Raw genomic sequence first — 20,129 nt, 5'->3', positions numbered from 1 at the left:
ACCCCAAACATGGGGATTATTGCACAAGTAAAACCCCACACCATTGTCATCCCCAATCTCACCCCCAGGGAAACCATTGCAGGTTGAATTTGTATGGTGCTCCCCAGATACTCTGGCAAACCCATCATTAAGAGCAAAGTCTTTGACAGAGGATGCAGAGGTTTATGACACACACACGCTAAAGTCCCTGCATTACTCCCCCCCTCTTCCCCCACCTGATTCATCCCATCAAGAATTTCAGTAATTCTTAATAAATATTTTTGTCTTTCAGTCTCAAACAACTAGCAAATGTTCCCGCTAACCTGCCAGCTCGCTCTTGCTCTCTCCACGTCTCCCTGCCCCCCACACACCCAGCCAAGCTCAGCTGAATCCTTTCTTAATCAATTTAATCTGTAGTCCCTTACTCTCCTCTTTATAGGGAGCCTCTTACATCATAGAATTAATTCATTGGGACTAACATCAATCAGCAACAGAAATGTCTTCTTTCAGATCTCAGCCTTTTATCTCTATTTTTGGTTTCATAGGCTGTTCTCCGAAAAGGCAGTTTGAGAGTTGGAAGAAGAGTAATCCCTAGCAGAAGCTGAATACTTCTATTGGCAGGATTCAATAGAAATTGTGCAGTGCAGAAGTACCAGGTCAACAACACCACCCCCTGCCGGTCACTGGTCTGCAATTCATCTTACAACAGGAAATGGGTTCCACAAATTGTGGTATATATAGCAAACTGAAATGCTTCTAACAAACAGTATACATAACTTTAAAGATAACACTTTTAAAATGCAATAAAAGGATTGAATATCGATTTAGATTACAAAATCCTAAACAGTCACGGCCCAACTAGACAATATGTGGGGATCCACACCTAAACCTTGCATGTCTTTAAATTCTACTGGCTAGCGCTCTCTCTCTCATTGTATCTTTAAAATTCTTGTCTTACCTCCTATTTGACTTTTAGGGGGGAAAGTAATATGACTATAGCAAACACTACACTGTATTTCTACAGGAGGCCGTTGTTGTTGTTGTTGTTGTTATTTCTCACTTTCCCCCTAGTTCAAGACTCAATTAGGTTTTGATGTTTTTGTTCAGCTACAAGTAATTTCCAACTTACGGTGACTCTAAGGTGAACGTACCATGGCATTTTCCTGGCAAGATTTGTGCAAAGGTGTTTGTCATTGCCTTCCTCTGAGGCTGAGAACATGTGACTTGCCCAAGGTCACGCAATGTGTTTCATGGTCAAGCAGGAAATCGAACCCTCATCTCCAGAGTCGTAGTCCAACACTCAAACCACTATTTAGAACACAGTTAAACTACAGAAACCTGTTTCATCATGAAAATAAAATGCTGGGGGAAAGGTTGACCAACTCACGAAGCCAGCAGCATGGTTCTAATCCAAAAACAGCATCTCCACCCACCATGGCTGCTATTTGACAATATGTCAAGAGATGACAGGCAATCCAATAACAGATCTCCATCACCTCACATCATAACCCACAAGAACCCGGACAGATTTCAATCTGGTAACTGCCACCATATCAGGTCTTATTTTACCAGGATGGCTGGTAATCTTTCCCAAAGTTAACAGAGGAAGACGTTTCCCTATCTCAGCCTACCATACATCTTTCTTATTTAGTTCAGGTGTCTCTTTTCTTTTCCCTCATAATGCTTGGAGAGAAGCAAGGACCTAGAAGCAGCCAAGGTCAAAACAATGCTTCATTAAGCAAAAGAAAAATGTATTTTAAAGAAATGGATATGCAGGCATATGAACAAGGATTTTTTTTAAATGAACACTGCAGTATTCTTTGGGTGCCACAGGCTACAGCTCTGAAGCTATCATTTTACTAGTACAGTATCATACTTGAGAGCAAAACATTTGTCTTTTAGCCTGATAAAAGCCATCTTCCATGGTGCATGAACATCCAGTTAGTCAATTAGTCAGATGGCTTACATAACAATCAGTCACTCAGTGTTGTGAGATGGGCAATAACTACAATTGGCCTTCCAACATTTGTGGTTTTGACTTTTGTGGATTTGATTAATATGTTCGCTTTAAGAATCTCTAGGTCCTCCAGCACAAACTCTGCCAGAAGTTGACCATAGAGTTCTGCTGGAGAACCAAAAACTTCTTGAGAAAACACTTCTCTAGGCATTTGTAGGTCCTCCAGAACAAGTCTATGATCAAGTTCTAGCAGATGTTGACCACCAAGCTGCACTAAAAGACCTGGAGATTCCTACAGAAGTGTTCTCACAGGTAAAAAGAACAGTGTTCTTTTTATTTGCAGTTTTCTCACATTAATTGGGGTCCTTCACCCCTAACCCAAGTTAATGTGGAGGGGCCTCTGTAATTAGTTATGGCTCAGATTTTGAACCATATCCATCCCAGAAGATACACAAAGAAAGAGACTAGAAAATAGAAATTAGTTGTGACTAGAGGTCTGCTTCCAGTTTTGATTGTTTCTTCCCATTTTCAGCCAACAAGGAGGGAGATAAAATGGTCCTAATCTGGTTTGAATGTTGGACAGTGACTCTGAAGACCAGAGTTCAATTCCCAGTTCAGCCATGAAACCCACTGGGTGACCTTGGGCAAGTCACATTCTCTTAGTATCAGAGAAAGGCAACAGCAAATCTCCTCTGAAGCAATCTTGGTTCACTTTAGGGCAGGCATAAGTTGTAAAATGACTTGAAGGTACACAACAGCAGCATAACAAAGCTGCAACTCAGACAGCACCCAAGACGTGGTGAGGTTTGTTTATTTTTTCTATGTGTGGTAATGGTACTGCTTTGGGTCACCAAAAATAGGGCCCAAGGAGTGTCCTCTAAAGGAATTCAGTGTATAGGTCTGGATCCCATTGACATAAAGAAGCCAGCCCAATAATGTTTGAGGGCTAAAACTAATAGCTGGAAGTGAAGCAGGCAGAAAATCAAAACATTCTGCTTGACTGGGGACCCCTGTGGTTCAATGGACACAGAGCTGGCCTGGGTTTGTATCTCATCACTGCTGCTAGATTACTTGGGCGAGATTCTCTCACACAGATTCAGTCACTATAAATCACAACACGGGGAACCTGTGTCAGAGGGTCACTTCAGGATAAACAAGATGAAAACTGTAGGATGCTCTGAAAATTATAAACAGATTTTAGATGACTAGGGCTGCAACCCTATTTAGGATATACACAATAAACCCTGGTTCCAATGAATCAAGCAGGGTTTCCTATAGCCTCTGGTACTAGTTGGGGCATTTCTCCACTCATGGGAGTGTTCGGCCTGTGAGTAATATGATAAATAAATCAGAAAGTGACGTGTTACCAGAACAATTTTAACAGTTTCAAAAGTACCATTTTATGTTTTCTGTGAAGTTGTTGTGCTGAAGTTCACACATTGTATTGTTTGTGCAAACAGGTTATCCCAACTAGTGAACAGGCTACCTACAAGTGTCTCTTAGGGACATTCCACACATGACATTATTTCTATATAAGTATACATGGAAAAGCATAAACCTGTGCATACCTTTTTGTATGGTATCAGTAAATACATCTACTTTATTACACACTGGGAAACTTCCAGTAGTTCGTGATAGCTTTCATGTCAGCAGTCTGATTTGTGCATTGGACTATGACTTTGGAGAACAGGGTTTCAATTCCCACTGAGCCATGAAACCCATTGGGTGACCCTAGGTAAGCCAAACTCTCTCAGCCTCAGAGTTTGGCAATGGCAAACTGCCTCTGAAGAAACTTGCCAAGAAAACTCTCTGACAGGTTTGCTTTAGGGTTGCCATAAGTAGGAAATAACCTGAAGGCACACGACCACAACACCACGAACGCAACAAGACGTCTGGAACATCCACTCCAGGTTTTTTGTCTGAACTTAAATGAGTTATCTAAGATACTGAATCTATTGTGAGAACAAGGATCAGCAGTTTGAATAGTACCTTCACATTTCAAATTAAAATCCAAAGCAGATTCACTACACCAGTGATGAGTATTAGAACTTTAGAGGCGCAGACAGATATATCAATGAGAGTAGGAAACAAACATTATTATCAGAACATTTAACTGTTACCCAATAAACCCACCAGGAGCTCAGCAGGGAAGGGATAATTGCAGACTCTGGAAACATTCAGATTAATTGAAAACAGTTTGTTAGGAGATGCTTCCCAGAATGATGTTCTACAATTCAGGGAGTATGCTTTTAACCATATTGGTTGTCTTTGTCCAACAGAAATCTACAGACCAGCACTTACAGACAGAGAGCATGGTGCCAAGGGACAACAATACAACTCAGAGCAGATAATTCATTGAGCAAAAAAGTGTACAATTGATCTTGATGGGCAGAATTTTCCCAAACAGAGATTGATTGAATAGAGCTCATAAGGAAACATTTGAAGCCTTGGGGGTTATTCATTTTACTTTCTGCAGGAAATACAAGGTTATATCTGACAGAAAAAGCTTCAAGAATAAAAGTAAGACATTCATATACAGTACATCCATCTGGGAAGCAGGGCTGGGCCTGATTTCCTAAATACAGATATTTCCCTGTGCACAGATGTTTGAAAAGGAACTCAGCAGTACGTATAACTTCTGGAAGACTTCAGAAATCACTTATGCATCATCACAACATACAGGTTATTTTAAAACCTGTTCACCTCTGTTGGGAAACATCTGAAGGAAGAAATGGTGCACAATTGAGTTTAATTCAGCACACAATTAGTTTCTTCCTTGATAGCTTCCCAGACTGGAAAATACCTTTTCCAAGGTATCGGCAATCATCATCAAAATGGCATTTGTTATTATGATTATGTTTTTAAGTCGGGATTTCTTTTAAGAATGTATATGTTCTCAAGCTTCTTGGCAGATTTTGGTGGCAGAAAAGAAGAATTAGGATTGACAACTTTGGGCTTGTTCAGCTGTTTAACATCTCAGCGGAGCAAAGCAAGTAGGAGAATATTATGACCTCAGTAAAGCAGTACAGTACTGTATCTGGTTTTGTGCAGAAAAGCACAGAAGACCATGCATAATTATGCATATTTAAAATATATGTATATTTTATATGCATTTTACATGATGTACATTTCATGTAAAGGCACTAGCGATGCAATTGTTTCAGCATTGCACTATAACTCTGGAGACCACAGTCCATATCCCTACTTAGCCATGGAAAGCCACTGGGTCACCTTGCACAAGTTACACTCACTCAGCCTCAGAGGAAGGCAAAGGCAAACCCTTTCTAAACAAATCTTCCCAAGAAAACCCCATGATTGGGTCACCTCAGATCAACACACATTCACACACATTTTATGTATCTGTATGTATATTTTAACAATTTTAAGATTTATGGAGTCATTTCAGAAAAAGATGTCTAATAAATGAGATGATGACAGTGCTGTTCTCTTTTAATTTTTCTTGCAGTGCTTTAATAGACTTATGATTTTCAGCTGTAACAATGCACTGTATTTTAGTTTGTCAGGGACTGGATCCTTGTTCTGTTATCATTGCTGCCTTTATGTAAATAGAATAAAACAGGACATTTCAAACAGAATAAATTAAAGATATGGAGAAAATAGAATAAAATAGAAATTACAATAAACATTATACATATTTATTTGATGTTAATACTAATTTTTATTTGACTCTGGTATGTGCCTTGAAAGAGCAGTTCTACTTAAAGGCAGCTTTTAAATATTTTAAACAAACAAAGAAATCACAATTTTATTCTGTAAGAGCAACTCAGTGGCTTGTACAGCTCTCTCAAGATTTCCTCAAAGAGCCTGACATGGTTGTTGGGCAGTTAAAACCCTATCATGATTAACTAATGAAAGTACACAACTTTGTTTGAGTTCAAGCACACTATCCTGCCCCTGCCCGAGGACTATTTCATTTAGTTGACACTAGCTCCACCTGCATTAAAGATCCCTTGTCCCCAGGTCTTTAATTAACTAAACTTAATCCATTTTAAACAAAATCCAAACATTCCTAAAATATATATCCTCAGTGATCTCCTTAGTACAATGTTAGAGACAGACACATACAAAGACATATTCTTTTATCATTATAAGTGAGAATTCCAAGTAGGGAATGTCTCCAAATTGTAAATCTGTAAGTACACTCATGGGTTACAGCACAGGGTTGTTGTAAGGACATACATTAATTAATAATATATGCAAAATGCTCTGAATGCTCTCTGAGGTGCCGCATCAATGCTAATTATTGCTCTGCTACCAGATAGCATCATAGCTACACCCAATGTAAATAAAAGTCAATGAAAAAAATCTGAGTTTATTCATAATCACTAATTTAGTAACTAGTCTCAATAGGTGGGATTGGCCTACAAACTTCACTAGGTCACTGGGACATCCACTAAATGTAGAGTTAAGCCTTGAGGACACACCTGAGAGACAACTACATAATTACAGTTTCCGGTACATTATCTTTTTAGACAGTAAACAATTTTGCAGAGTAATTATGATTGAAAGGGCCAAATGATTCATTCTTTCCTTACACTGCAGCTATCTCAATCCCAGAGTGGATTAGGACTATTGGTCCTTTGGTATCCACTGGGGTTTGGTTCCAGGACCCCCACGGATACCAAAATCTGTGGATACTCCCATTATATACAATGGCGTAGTAAAATTGTGTCCCTTATATAAACTAGCAAAATCAAGGTTTGCTTTCTGGGTTTTATTTTGTTTTTTAAATATTTCAATCCATGGATGGTTGAATCCACAGATGCAGAATCTGTGGATACAGAGGGCCAACTAAGCATAACTAAGTGTAAATTACTGTATTATTTCATCTGAAACAATATGAGCACTTCTCAAATCTCAAAGTCACAAACAATAAGGCCTGAACAGACAGGCCAAAATAAAGCTGCTTCAGGTCACTTGGAGGTATGCTGTTTAAATGACACACACATCTTAAAAGGCCAGAAGCTGCGCCAAAACTGCACTCCAGTCCTTAGGACTGGAGCGAGGCTTTGGCATGGCTTCCGGCCTCTTAGGACGCATGCATCATTTAAACAGCATACCTCCAAAGTGACCTGAAGCAGCTTTATTTTGGCCTGTCTGTTGAGGTCCAATAGAAAATTCAAATAGAACTTTGTTTGTTTTGCATTCATTCTGATACAGAAACCCACAAGGTGGCCTCACTGAGTCACACTCTCTCAACCTTAGATCAAGGCAAAGGCAAACCCCTTCTGAACAAATTTGGCCAAGAAAGCCCCATGATAGGGTTGCCTTAAAGTCGCCACAAGGCAGAAATGACTTGAAGGCAGACAACAACAGCAACAACAACAAAGAGCTTCCCTTGAAAAGCAAATAGCAGCTCTGGAAAGGCCACTTTTAGGAGTATAGCAGGAACAAAAAAGAATTAAACTTAATCCAGGCACTCCACAGTCCCATATGTCAGGTCTAGTGTGATCCCTATTTGAAGCGAATGGCTTTGTGTCTAAGGAACGTCCAAGTGCCCACTTAAGCAACAGCATGCGTAAGAGGTTCCTGTAGGCCACAGGACTAACATTTATATAATTTCCACAATCCAGAGAAGCATGAGGCTTAGATCCAGCTTGACAGCTGGGCCATTTGTTTCTGATCAGCAGCTCCATTCTTTCCTACACACACACACACACTTGCTTTTGAAGCTGAACAGGGGGGGGGGAACCCAGAAGAGCTTGCATGATCATAAACAATAAAGATGTGGGTTATTATTAAGGATCTTGAATCATAAAATGGAAGCAACAAAATGACATCAAGGTTTTTCCTTGATACAGTATTTCTCCTCATTCTGTCTGCCTAAGCAACAGGGTTTGTACAGTCTAAAGACAGAGCAAAGGAAAGGCCTTGCCCAGGAAATTTAATCTAATGCTTATTAAACAGATGGGAAGGGGAAAGGAAAGGTTTGTCCCAAACAGTGTAGGAAGTGGAAAATGAAAACTCAAATGTTGTTTATAAGAGAAAAAATTAATGTTAATTCATTAGGAAGGAACAAATTAGTTTTGTGCAAATGTTTTATGGTACAGTTTTCAGTGTGAAATCTTGATCAGATCACTTTGCCCCTAGCTACCTTGAGAAGCTCCTACTAACCTTGAGAATCAGGTTTATTAATAAAACAACTTAAAAGCAGTGGAGCCTAGTGGCTTCTATGTCAACCAGATGGTGAATTCATTTATGGTTTTAATCCAAATTTTAAAGTAACTATCCATGGTGCTGAACCTATGGGAGGGGGGCAGTGCTCAGTACCTTGGATAGTTCCTTCAAAGTTTTGGCTCAAGCCCAGAATAGATTTACTGCCCTGCTGACATGGAAGCAACAACCCACTAAAGCTTGAATGATCCAGTAGACTACAGCATTACCCAAGTATCTTCAGAGGAAATCACAATTTGTTGCCAAGGGGACAGAAATCCAAGTTTGTAGTAAGCTATGGTTCCACTGACTTTACATATTCTGACATTTTGCCTACCACAGGTCAATGATTTCACTGCAGTCATTACTGAAGCAAATGCAACAATAGTGTACTGCTGCACAGTGTGTGTTTTCATGGGAACGCATAGCCATGATTTTAAGACTCCAAGGACAAAGAATCTTTGGAAGGTCCTGCCAGCTGAAAATGTGTGTCTTGGTTGCAAATGGAATAAGTCAAGTTTTCATTTCCAGATGCTATACTCAGTTATTCCAACCCCCCCAAAACTCACTCCCCAAATATTAAAAGCCTTTCACAAACTAGCAGTCTGTACACAAAGAAACATATTTTGGAACCCTGCTTTCATTTGGCATTATAGAATGACATCTCACCTCAATTTGGATCTGAAACAGAAACTCTCTTCAGAAAATTCAAATCATTGTAATGGGGAAAGAGAACAAACAGTTATGGCTCTGGCATGTTTTGACAGAAATTAATGATGTTTTCAGGCACGGTAGACCCTTCTAAAGGAATTAGACACACTAGACAAATAGGTGCAGAGGTGTTTCCCCCCCCCCCCCAAGGAACCACTGAAATTTTCATTAAAAAGAAGAAAAATAGCTTCCTTTCTGTGTGGTTTTATGGGCAGGTTGCATGAACATGACGGGACACGTGCATTTATCCCTTCATGGGTTGCCATACAGTAGCCAAATTTAAGAGATGTGCGTGTATGCACACACACATACACCTTCTATGAAAACTTTCTGAAGGACAGGTATGAGTTTAGGGAGGTATGATGAATAAAAACAGTATGAGGTTTGTAAGGGGCTGGGCTCTGTATTTCAACATTTTTTTCCAAGTAGAACAGGAATTGGAAGTAACAACTGGAGGGCCTCATAAAGTCACTCGCTGATCATAAGGTGGAATTCTCAAAACTGTACTGCTCTCCATTCCCTCTCTTCACTTGCGTACCCAGCATTTCCCTTATATGGAGAGCTTCTGGTAGATTCAAAACTGCATCCATTTTGAGCCTACACAACAGTAGCATTAATCATACTCCACAGTGGGTCTGAAGCTTTGATAACAGCCAATTCACTTCATATTGTATTAGAAAAGAGATGCTTTGCAGGCCAAAGCTATATGCCAGCATATCTTCCCACAAGAGACATATTTATAGGGTTACATCCAAGCAGTGTTAGCCATATGCTAGTCGCCATGAAATCAGTGGGATTTAATAATAATAATAATTTGTTTTATTTATATACCGCTATTCCAAAGATCATAGCGGTGAACAGCAAGTAAGCTAATTAGCAAATAAGCTAATTTGCCCCCAACAGTCTGGGTACTCATTTTAGCGACCTCGGAAGGATGCAAGCCTGAGTCGAGCTTGGGCCCTTTTGCTGGTCTTGAACTCGCAACCTTGTGGTCTTGAGTGAATGGCTGCAGTACAGGCATTTAACCACTGCGCCACCATGTCTAACTTTCCACTGATTTCCATGGGACTAAAGCATAAGACACACAACAAAGCATAACTAGTTCATCAGCGTCCGCTCCAATGTATCTGATGTTTTTTGTATTTTCAGTCATGTCTAAGATGTTGTATAGAAAAGTAGGATAGAAGTACTTCAAATAAATAAATAAAATATTTGAATCCTTCAATAGTCAATATTTCCTTCTGGGAAAAACCTTCAATTTTCTCTGTTAAGAGAAGTGTAGTAATAAAAGTTCCTCTCCAAAAGCAGAAGCACTTCCAACCTTGAGCAATCCTTCCTTCCTTAGTCCTCTTCACCCCCTGCCACATCTTTATATGGGCCTCAGAGATCACAAAGGGTTTTCTGGATGAGATACCTCTCTTTGTGGCATTATTATTATTATTATTATTATTCCTTTCTTTTTTCGGTAAAAATCCTCTTGTTCTCCCATCCTCTTTCAATCTTTATAGCAACCCTGTATGGCAGGTCAGTATTATCATTACCACCATCTTAAACAGTTGAAGGGCCATGACTGTAAGGAAAGGCCTGCCTCCAAGGTTTGTGGCCAAGGCAAAATTTAACTGCAGATCTCCTGATCCATGATGTAGCATCTTAATCACTACCCTCCATCAGCAAAACTGGTAGGTCTACAGTATATAAAGTTATCTACAGAGCAGCAATCATTTAGGAGCGGTTAGCATTACCCTCCCTTGATTTCAGAATAACTGAGCATATTTATCACAGACAGACAATGCAGACAGTAACATGCCCTGAGTCTTATGTGTTGTTGCCAGGCTCTTGCTTGCCTTGGGATAATCTTGGTGACATTACAATGAATGAGCATAAATGAGCATAATGCACATGCACATGGCTGACTCAGAGGGAAAGACTGCCTTCACTGCTCTCGACAAGCTGGCATTTCTTTCCTATTTCAAGGACCACTGATTCAACTACTTAATGCTGACAGCCCTTGTCACACCAATTGTACTGCTGTAATTTCCGCATTCTATTACAGTCAGCCAGGCTTACTGAAAGGATCCACACATTCCCACCACCCAGCTTATGAGTCTTCACTTCTGTAACACAGCGTGAATTTTCTAATCAGAAGGCCAACCAAAATGATCAGCTAAGATGCTCACTTGATGCCCCCATTCTTACCCACAGCCCTACAATTTGTTTACAGAGTCCACAGGGGAAAGATGTTTTTAGGGCTTGGTGACATTTTATGACACAGACAGCTACTGATATCAGGTGGCAGAACAATAAGATTCTGATTTTTTTTTTTAGCCTCCTACCCATTGGCTTCACCTTCCAGTCACCAGGTTTGGGACACACATATCTTTGCCACCTTGGGGATAGACAGCAGCAGCTTTAGGGGTAAACTGCAACTTTGTGGGTTGTATTGAGCAGGGAAATGGTACAAGACAAATTTCTACTCCATAACTGAAGCAAGCTTTGAAAGCAAGAGGGACAACCCCAAAGGTGGGTTTTGGCAACGTAGTCTAATGCTTAATGCTGTCAATCCAAGTGATGTAGGAATAGTTCATTACCATAAAACTAATAAGTGAAAATCATTATTAATATAATGGGCTCTTGGTATCTGCTGGGTATGATTCCAGGACCCCCTGTAGATATCAAAATCCATGGATGCTCAAATCTCATTAAATACAATTGGCAAAGTAAAATAGTGTCACTTAAATAAAATAGCAAAATCAAGGTTTTCTTTTTGGAATGTAGATCTTTTGGGGATATTTTCAAGCCATGGATGGTTGAATCCGTGGATAAAGAATCTGTGGGTGTGGAGGGCTAACTGTATTTTAGGCCTGACAGCCTTTCACCACCACTGCTTTCAAAACAATTACATGTTTCTGATGCTAAGGTGGCTGAGGTGTTGGGAGGAATTCTGCAGACAGGGAGCACAACTGTGGCTAAAATGGGGTGAGGTGGAATCCACGATTACAACAGCACATCACTCTCACACAGAGATCTAGAGTACTAAATAGGGTGCTATGATTTTAATGCAGTTATTAATTTTGGGGGAAATTGTAAGAGTATGTTCTCATTTCCAGTTAGCAAAGTCTATTAGATTAATTTAAGAGAAAGAATAAAGCTAAAGACTTACAGACACACAACCTTGGCCGGGGAAAGAACTCACCAATCCAGCATTCAACCTGCTGATATGTGTACTTGTAGCACACATGGCAAGACTGGATTCAAGCCACAGATGAAAAAACTGCTGTGAAACATCTGTCTTCACCCTTAGAGCCATGTAGACATTTTCTGCCAAGTATTTCTAAGGTGTTATAACTAGTAATAAAAATTATCTCTGCCCTTTTTGCATATGTTACACCGGGGTGATCCTCTGTCTCTGTTCCTTATGTAACACTCCCACTTGTCTGAAGGCAAGTCAGGATGTGGGATCCCTGTAAACATTGAAAATGAACTATCATATGCTATGTTATTGTCATAACTGCCCCAATTTCAGGTAAACCTGAACTTTCCTATAAACATACATGAAAGTTGCCAAGAGTTTTAAGCTGCTTGTAATTACAGGTGAGCAAGCTGGATGTATTTGTTGCTGCTTTCAGATCAACACTGCAGTTCTACTTAAGCCAGGCAGTTTCTAAAGGACTCTTGCTAGAGAGAAGGGAAAAAATAGGCAAAAGTAAAATCACTTCCAACGATCTGCCATAAATCATGCAAGGAAGGATCGCAAAGAAAGCCTTCTCTCGCCTTTGCCATTTATAAATCAATGTCAATGTCCAATGTCTTAAATAAAACTGGAGGACAGATATGGAAGTGTGCTTAATTACTTGAGCTAAAATTGCCTCTTGGTTCTGATTTCACAAGGTTTTTCCTTTGAAACTTGGACTGAGATCAGACTACTTGCCTATTTTTTTCTTGTTTATTTTTAACAACTGCTGAACATTTACCCTGTTTTTTGTCTTTCAAGGACAGTGGGTGTCCTCTTGGATTTTCTCCCTGTGTTCACTTGAGATTAGTGCATGCCTCCCAAGGGTAAAATCCTGAACCAACAGATTGCAATTACATAATCACAAGCTTCTTGCGAGTTCACTCATTCTGCATATTAGCCTAAATTATTTCCTTTTGTTTATAAGCACCAAGTTTTTGTGCCTTTTTTGAACCACAACTGCCAGAACATAAGAGATCATGGACACTGGCCTTACTGACTGTGAGATTCTGCGAGATGTAGTTAGGCATGGACACTGCCATGCTGACTATGGGATTCTGGGAAATGTAGTTAGGATTCGCATATTTCAGGGGCTAGATCCTCTCCCCGTCACTGGGTAAAAGATCTCATGGCAAGAATATTGCCTTGAAAAATGTGTGCATGTATGCGTGTGTATTCATTCCTCATTTGTTACACTTGCTTTTTAAATTTATTTTAATAGTACAGCCTATCTAACTATGGTGCTTCCTTAATGTCTCATGATTAATAATATCACCAGGGGCTGCCCCTTGTAACATCGCCAGGGCCCACCCCCATGGCATCATAAGGGTCTTGGATTTGGCCCTGAAACCTCAGGGACTGGGATAGTCCTCACTTGGCAACCCTAGTCAAAGTCCAAAAAGTAACATTTCCAATCTCTAATTTTAGCTTGGTCTTTCTCAAGTCCCCCAAGTAACATTTCCACAGCACAGTGTTACCACTGCAGCATTGATCTTTTTGGCCAGTACTGTATCAGATGATTCCATGATGGAGAATTTGATGGAGGTGGTGGGGGTACGCAGATCGCAGTAGTCTCATTACACGCACTGTAGCTCTTTGGCAGAGCCAAGACAATTCACATTGTGAGTGAGATTGGACACAGCAGACACCTCAGCCATGAGGATGGTGGTCAGATATAGGTGGGAACAATAACGTCATTCCAACCGTTTTTGGCATCTTGACCATTCATGAAAACAACTGGGCCATTCAGAAGAGGAAATTTAAACACAGGAAAACCCTAGCACAGCTCTGTTGAATTTCTTTCTCTTGTCTTTCCACCTTGGGACTAAAGGAAGCAAACAACAATAAAAATATGATCAGTAATAAAAGAATCACAACATCTAAACCACTGGGTTTACTAGATGCTACGGTGGCAGCTCTGTGATGAAGCACTGTGATGGCTTTAATAATTCCAAAGTGGGTACATGAATGTGTTTACTGAAAGGGTAGATAGAGTGATGTCCCTTGCATTTCTCCCTCATACCAGAGCTTGGCAAAAACATTTTATAAGTAAAATTAGTATTGGGGAGGAGAAAATGCTCTCCTTTACCCTAAATTTAAAAAATGAGGAATAAATCTAAAGTGCAATTATTTTGGTGTAATAAATAACATTTCTTTAAATTTTAAGAGGTCATTTTGGACTATATTTCTATTTTTAAGGTTAAAAAACATTTTACTTGTAAAACAACATGCTAATAAGTTACAAAAAAATTCAAGAGTTATCACTAACAAAACTAATATAAGTTTTGTTTCCACTTGAATTCTAGAGTTGGTTTTCTCCTGATAAAGCTCTGAGACTGGAAGCTAAGCATTAATAAAGGCATAAAAAGTAATTTTAGGTGGGAAAAGACTGACAGAAGCAGGGATGGAGCCTTCCAACATTACAATCACTTACTTATTTGTACTTGTTATTCAATCACCTATTTCCTGTTGTTAGCTGACCTCCAATCGACACTGACCCTATTCCTTTGAATTCTTTTTAGTTCTTTCATAGCTGCCCTTCCCATTCCTAGTCTTCTGATTTCTTGGCTGCAGTCTCTCTTCAGATCAATGCTTGATCCAAGGTACAAGGACTCTTACTATTTCGATTTTCTCACTGTCTAGGCTGAATTTATGTAGCAACTCCATGATCATTATTTTTGTTTTTTTATATTCAGCAGTAAGCCTGCCTTCACACTTTCTTGCTACTCCCTACTTCATAGAAATTCAGCAGCAAATCCAGTTCTGATCTGCAGGTCTACTTGGTACCTCTGCCCTCAGGGAACAAGAGCCACAGTCATAGTGAAACAAGTGCTTTGATTCTGTACCATAAGATTATAAATGATTGCATGACCACATCCATGTGGCCACTGGCCATATCATTTCAGTGGAGCAATCACTTCTACCAAGCCCATTCTGACAAACAGATTAACTGATCAAGACGCAAGGGCAGAACTGGCAGACTTCATGTGCAAGCCCCTGACCAACTCTTCAAATGTAGCTCCTTTATCATACATGTTGCATGCACACACACAAACTGTGGCCACATTTTGTTATTTGGCTAAAAACACTCCCTTGAGAAAGTGCTCAAAATGATGAACACATCAAAATACTAGGAACCATTTTAAACAGGATAGATCAATTTTTTTTTTTAAATTAAACATCCCAAATATGTTGAATGTCAATTCAGTTAAGCAGGATCATCAGCACTTAGAATTGACTGTGCACAGAAATCCTGTAAGAACAGGTCAGTATTATCATCTTCATTTAATATTCAGAATCTAGATGGAGACCTAAGGCAGGAAGAGAATGGCTTACCTAAAGCTACTTATCAGTAAGGTCACGGAAGAAGAAAGACCCAGGGCTTCCTGATTTCTTTTTCTTTCTTTCTTTCTTTTACTTATTTTGTGTTTATGCTTATTTCTAACTTCTGTAACTTTTAAATACTTTAAAACCTTTTGAATAAAATTTCTTTTAAAAAATAAGCAGCAGGTACAAGCAAAAAGTACTTCTCCAAATTCCTAGAAAGAGCAGCATTTCTGATGAAGCAAGCAACTACACTACCTTTTCACTTCCAGAGGACAAGCAGGGAGTGCAGGAAGAGAAGGTGCGAAAGAACGTGCTTGTGAAAGAAATGATGCTCTTGACAAGCTCTCGCCACCTTTTATGGCATTATCCTGGCTCAACTTCTACTCTCCATGCACTCAAATCATTCCTGCTCCTTTCCACACAGCAGGAGCTATCAACACTGGTAGGAATCTGAATCCTTCTTCCCAGTCCTCCAATACACTGGGCTCTCTTGTGGCAAATAGAGGGGACTGATATGACCCCCTTATCACTATTGAGCCCCTCATCCCCAAAAGAATGAGCCTGAGATGTTTTGTGATGGGAGTGCCATCCATGTAATTTCCACTCATCATTCCTCCCCCCCAATATATATATATAATTAAAATGTATTTCAAACTAACAAGCATAGGACAAATGAATAACAGACAAATAAACTTTTAGGGAAAAAAAACATTTACAAATATATCTCAGTTTTCTAATTTAATTGTTTTGTATCTCACAAGGACCTAATCAAATCAACTTCAGGGTGAAAATAAATTTGAAGCATGCATTCTCAAATTCTCGCCTAGTGATTGTATAGAAGCCAGTGTAGCACAGTGGTTTGGCATTGGTCTATGACTCTGGAGACCAGGGTTCAAATCCCCATTTAGCCATGGAACCCCACTGGGTGATCTTGGGCAAAGGCATGCCTCTCAGCCCCAGAAAACCCTATGATAGGGTTGCCATAAGTCATAAACTACTTGAAGCCACACAACAACAACAATAACAACAACAAGAAGTTGTTGCATGGTGTTGGTTAGTTCCAGCAAGTGCTGCTCCCCATCTTTGATCATATTGCTTATTGAAAGACAAAACTATTATCATTAGCAAAAATGTAACTCATTCTCTAAGAAATGCTGTCGTTACTGGAAACTATGTTTAGCAATCCCAACTCAAGGTCTAAGACAATCTGCTGGTTTTTAATACAGTACAGTACCATCAATTTCAAAAAACTACTCCTTCCAGAAAGTTACCACACATAGATATTTCCAACACATACACAATGTTAACATTCTTTCCAGCCAATTGCAAAGCATAGTAATTTATTAGCTTTATAGGGCTTGTCTGTACCTCTGCAGATGCAGATTGAAATGGCTTACTTCCCCATATTGCAGCCCCACCCATGTTAACTTCCACCTGAGTTAGTCATTCCATGGAGCAACCAGCACAAAGTCAACACTAGTATAATAACCAGGGAAAAAAGGAAAGGGGGGGGGGGAAAAGATCCAAATCTGAAACCGAGTCATTACCTTCCCAAGCTCCTTAATTCCAAGGCTGGAAAACTGGTTACACCTTAAGCACCAAGCAATATTCACCTACCCAGAAAAGACTGGACCAGATCGTTTCACGCAGTTACTGCATTGTGGATGCTGACTGAGAAGGAAACTGCATAGCTGCCAACATGCTTGAAAGCATGTGAACAATGTGGGGACCCTCTGTGCAGAGGGGAAGAAAACAGACTTCATTTGAGAACAAGAACTCCCACCAGTCTTTCCAGCAGGGCTACTGGAAAGGGATACTGGGAACAGCCATTCCAAACATATAAAGTGCACTAACTTGGGAAAGCCACTTTTAAGTAATCTTATGTCTTAAAATTTAATTGAAAATTCATAGAAAAAAACATTATGTAAAAATACATACAGAATGATGTGTTGGGAATGAGAGGAAGCAGATAAAATGTAATATTCTTTTCTTTTCTTTCCTTCTTTCTTTTATACAAATGCACTGTATGTATTTTTTAAAACATTGTTTCTTTCTTTTACTGGGATCAGTAACCACATTACATTCTTCTGATGTCTATATTTGGTATCGCCTCATAAAGATACTCAATATTCTTACTGCAATTTTCTTTTGGGTTTTTTTGTTGTTGTTGTTTTGTATTTGGCAAAATTAGGAAGGGGGAATTATTTATTTAAAATAAAATCAATATGCAAAAAATTACTTTTAGTTTCATTTTAAGTCCCTTTGCTAAAATGCAATATTCTTGAGAAGATCAGGTGTGTTTGTTTATGCATGTTATTCGTTGCCCTCACCCCTAACACTCTGTTTCACGTCTCCATTCTAGAAGCCTGTATAAGCAAAATGTGTGCTGGTTGAGCGTGTCAGACAGTAGCGTGCAAGCTACCATCACCTAATGCAATCAAGGTTCACAACCTATGTGTTTTTTACTGTATGCAAATTGGCAGAAGTTGCTCTCATACAAGTATGTAAACCACAGGAACTTCAGACATGTAGAGACACACTTCTAATAATCAGGTCGCCCAAGAGATAACCTAAATTGGCCAATCAAAAAGCCTTGGCAAGTAAATATTCTCCACTCCTTTCCCACACCTGGAGGTGGGGCGTTCAAAAGCACTCATTAACGACCATTTCTTAAGACCTGAGATATACTAAGGCCTGTTACAGACAGGCCAAAATAAAGCTGCTTCGAGTCACTTTGGAGATATGGTATTTCAATGATGCATGCGTCCCAAGAGTCCAAAAGCCGTGCAAAAGCCACGCACCAGTTCTAAGGACTGGAGTGCAGCTTTGGTGTGGCTTTTGGACTCTTAGGACGCATGCATCATTGAAATACCATATCTCCAAAGTGACTCGAAGCAGCTTTATTTTGGCCTGTCTGTAACAGGCCTAAGATTCAGCATGGAAAGTCTAAAGCCTCTAGAATGCTTTTGGTCCTTTTATTATAGCAACATCAATCCCACAGAAAAGAGAAACTTTAAGCATCATTTTAATGGAAATAACTTCATGCATTACAATTTGCAGGGAAGGCAATTTTTCAGCTCATGGACCTTACAAGGCTGTTAGGCAAGCCCTTTTTTCTCTAAGGGCTTTTGTCATACCCCAACTCCTTGGAGGCAAGCAGATCAAAGAATCCCTGTTTTTCCATGATCAGAGAGTAATGGGAAGAGGGGTACTATTTATTACTATTTATTTAAAGTATTTCTGTATCCCAGCCCACAAGGGCACCCAAGGTGATGAACAAAGACAAGCCAATCAAAACAGTTCAAAGATAAAAACATTTTAAAACACATTAAAATACTCTTTTAAAAACTCCTAAAAACAGTCTAAAATTAATCCTAGAATCCAGTTTTGAAACAAGTAAAACAGCATTTCAGACACTGAATGCCATGCTGAACAGCATGATTTGGGCTGCCTTCTTGAAACCGAAAAGAGATGGGGCCAGCCTAACTTCCTTGGGTAGGGCATTTCACAGCCTAGTGTCCACCAAATGTTTCAGGATACAACTCTCAGAATTCATGACCACTGGTTAAGTTGGCTGAGGATGATGAAAGTTAAAATCCAAAACCTATGAAGGGCAGCACCAGGTTCTCTTTGTCTTTGAAACTCTGGCAATTATCTCACCATTGTTGGGACAGCCACTGTCCACCATAAATTCTCAAGCAAATATGGATACCCTTGTCCAAAACAGGTGTTCCGACCCTTTTCTCTCTTCTGATATTACTCTTTTGATATTACTATGAACCAGTCTGCTCTGTTTCCTATGCACAAAGCTGTGGACCAATACCTGCTGGTAGGACTCTCCATTGTTCTCCACCACAATGGACACAGGAAAAGGCCTTCTCAGCAGTAGGACCCCACAGTTGGAATAGTCTCTCCCTGGAGGCCCAACTGCATTGATTTCTTTTTGGCATCAGGTCAGGCCATGACTTTGTATTAAAGCCTTAGGGGCCTAATTTGCTACGGAAAACAGTAGGTAATTCACAATTTCTTACTGTAGCTGTCATTACTAGGACAAAGTATGTATCCTTGGCACTATGTATTTCTGAGACAACTCCTCACTGCCTCTTGCATAGCAGAGACAACCTGTACGTACATGACAGCTCTCTGCTCAAGGTCCATGGATGTATTTTTATATTGGTCCAGTACACATGCCAATATGCATGCCTGTATAGATTTGTGACCAAGGACATGCTGTATCAGGAAGCAATGGATGGAGTAATATTCTCATCCATTCTTTCAAAGTATGGAAGCATACAAATATATATATTTTTAGTATTTAGGCATACCAACTCTTTCAGACAGAAAGTCTTGAGTAATTCAAAACCTCACATATTCATATATCAACAAAATGTTGTTCCAATAAAAAGGAATGTGCTTTTTAAGAAAAACCTCTTCCATAAAATAAAATATTAAAATCTGATGGTGGGGTAGGGAAATGCAGATACTTACCAGAATCTCCACTCTTTTGAAACAGATAATCCTACCGTACAAAGATAATAGCTAGGGAAGCTATTGTAAATTAAATGGATGAACTAGCAAACACTGTCTTATAATGCATTGTGCTATTGGCAAAACCATGCTCTCAGTTAAATAATTCTGCAAATATTTGCAGATTATTGTGGGTTTTTAAAAACGTTTAACAAACTTTCCCCCTGTTATTATAAAGCTGTATCAATATTTCAACTCTCTAGTCTGATTATTTTTAAGATTGTT

The 20,129-nt window shown here is 39.5% G+C and overlaps 1 protein-coding gene across 4 annotated transcripts in view; it reads right to left on the bottom strand.

Moving 5' to 3' along the window:
* Positions 1-20,129, bottom strand: part of SLC24A3 (solute carrier family 24 member 3) — a 201,524-nt gene that overhangs the window by 138,159 nt on the left and 43,236 nt on the right. The gene's annotated exons all lie outside the window — the stretch shown is intronic.

The sequence above is a fragment of the Sceloporus undulatus genome, chromosome 4 (assembly GCF_019175285.1).
Source record: "Sceloporus undulatus isolate JIND9_A2432 ecotype Alabama chromosome 4, SceUnd_v1.1, whole genome shotgun sequence".
Classification (NCBI taxonomy): Eukaryota; Metazoa; Chordata; class Lepidosauria; order Squamata; family Phrynosomatidae; genus Sceloporus; species Sceloporus undulatus.
The sequence above is the reverse complement of the archived record's forward strand: the minus strand, read 5'-3'. Positions and strand labels throughout refer to the sequence as shown.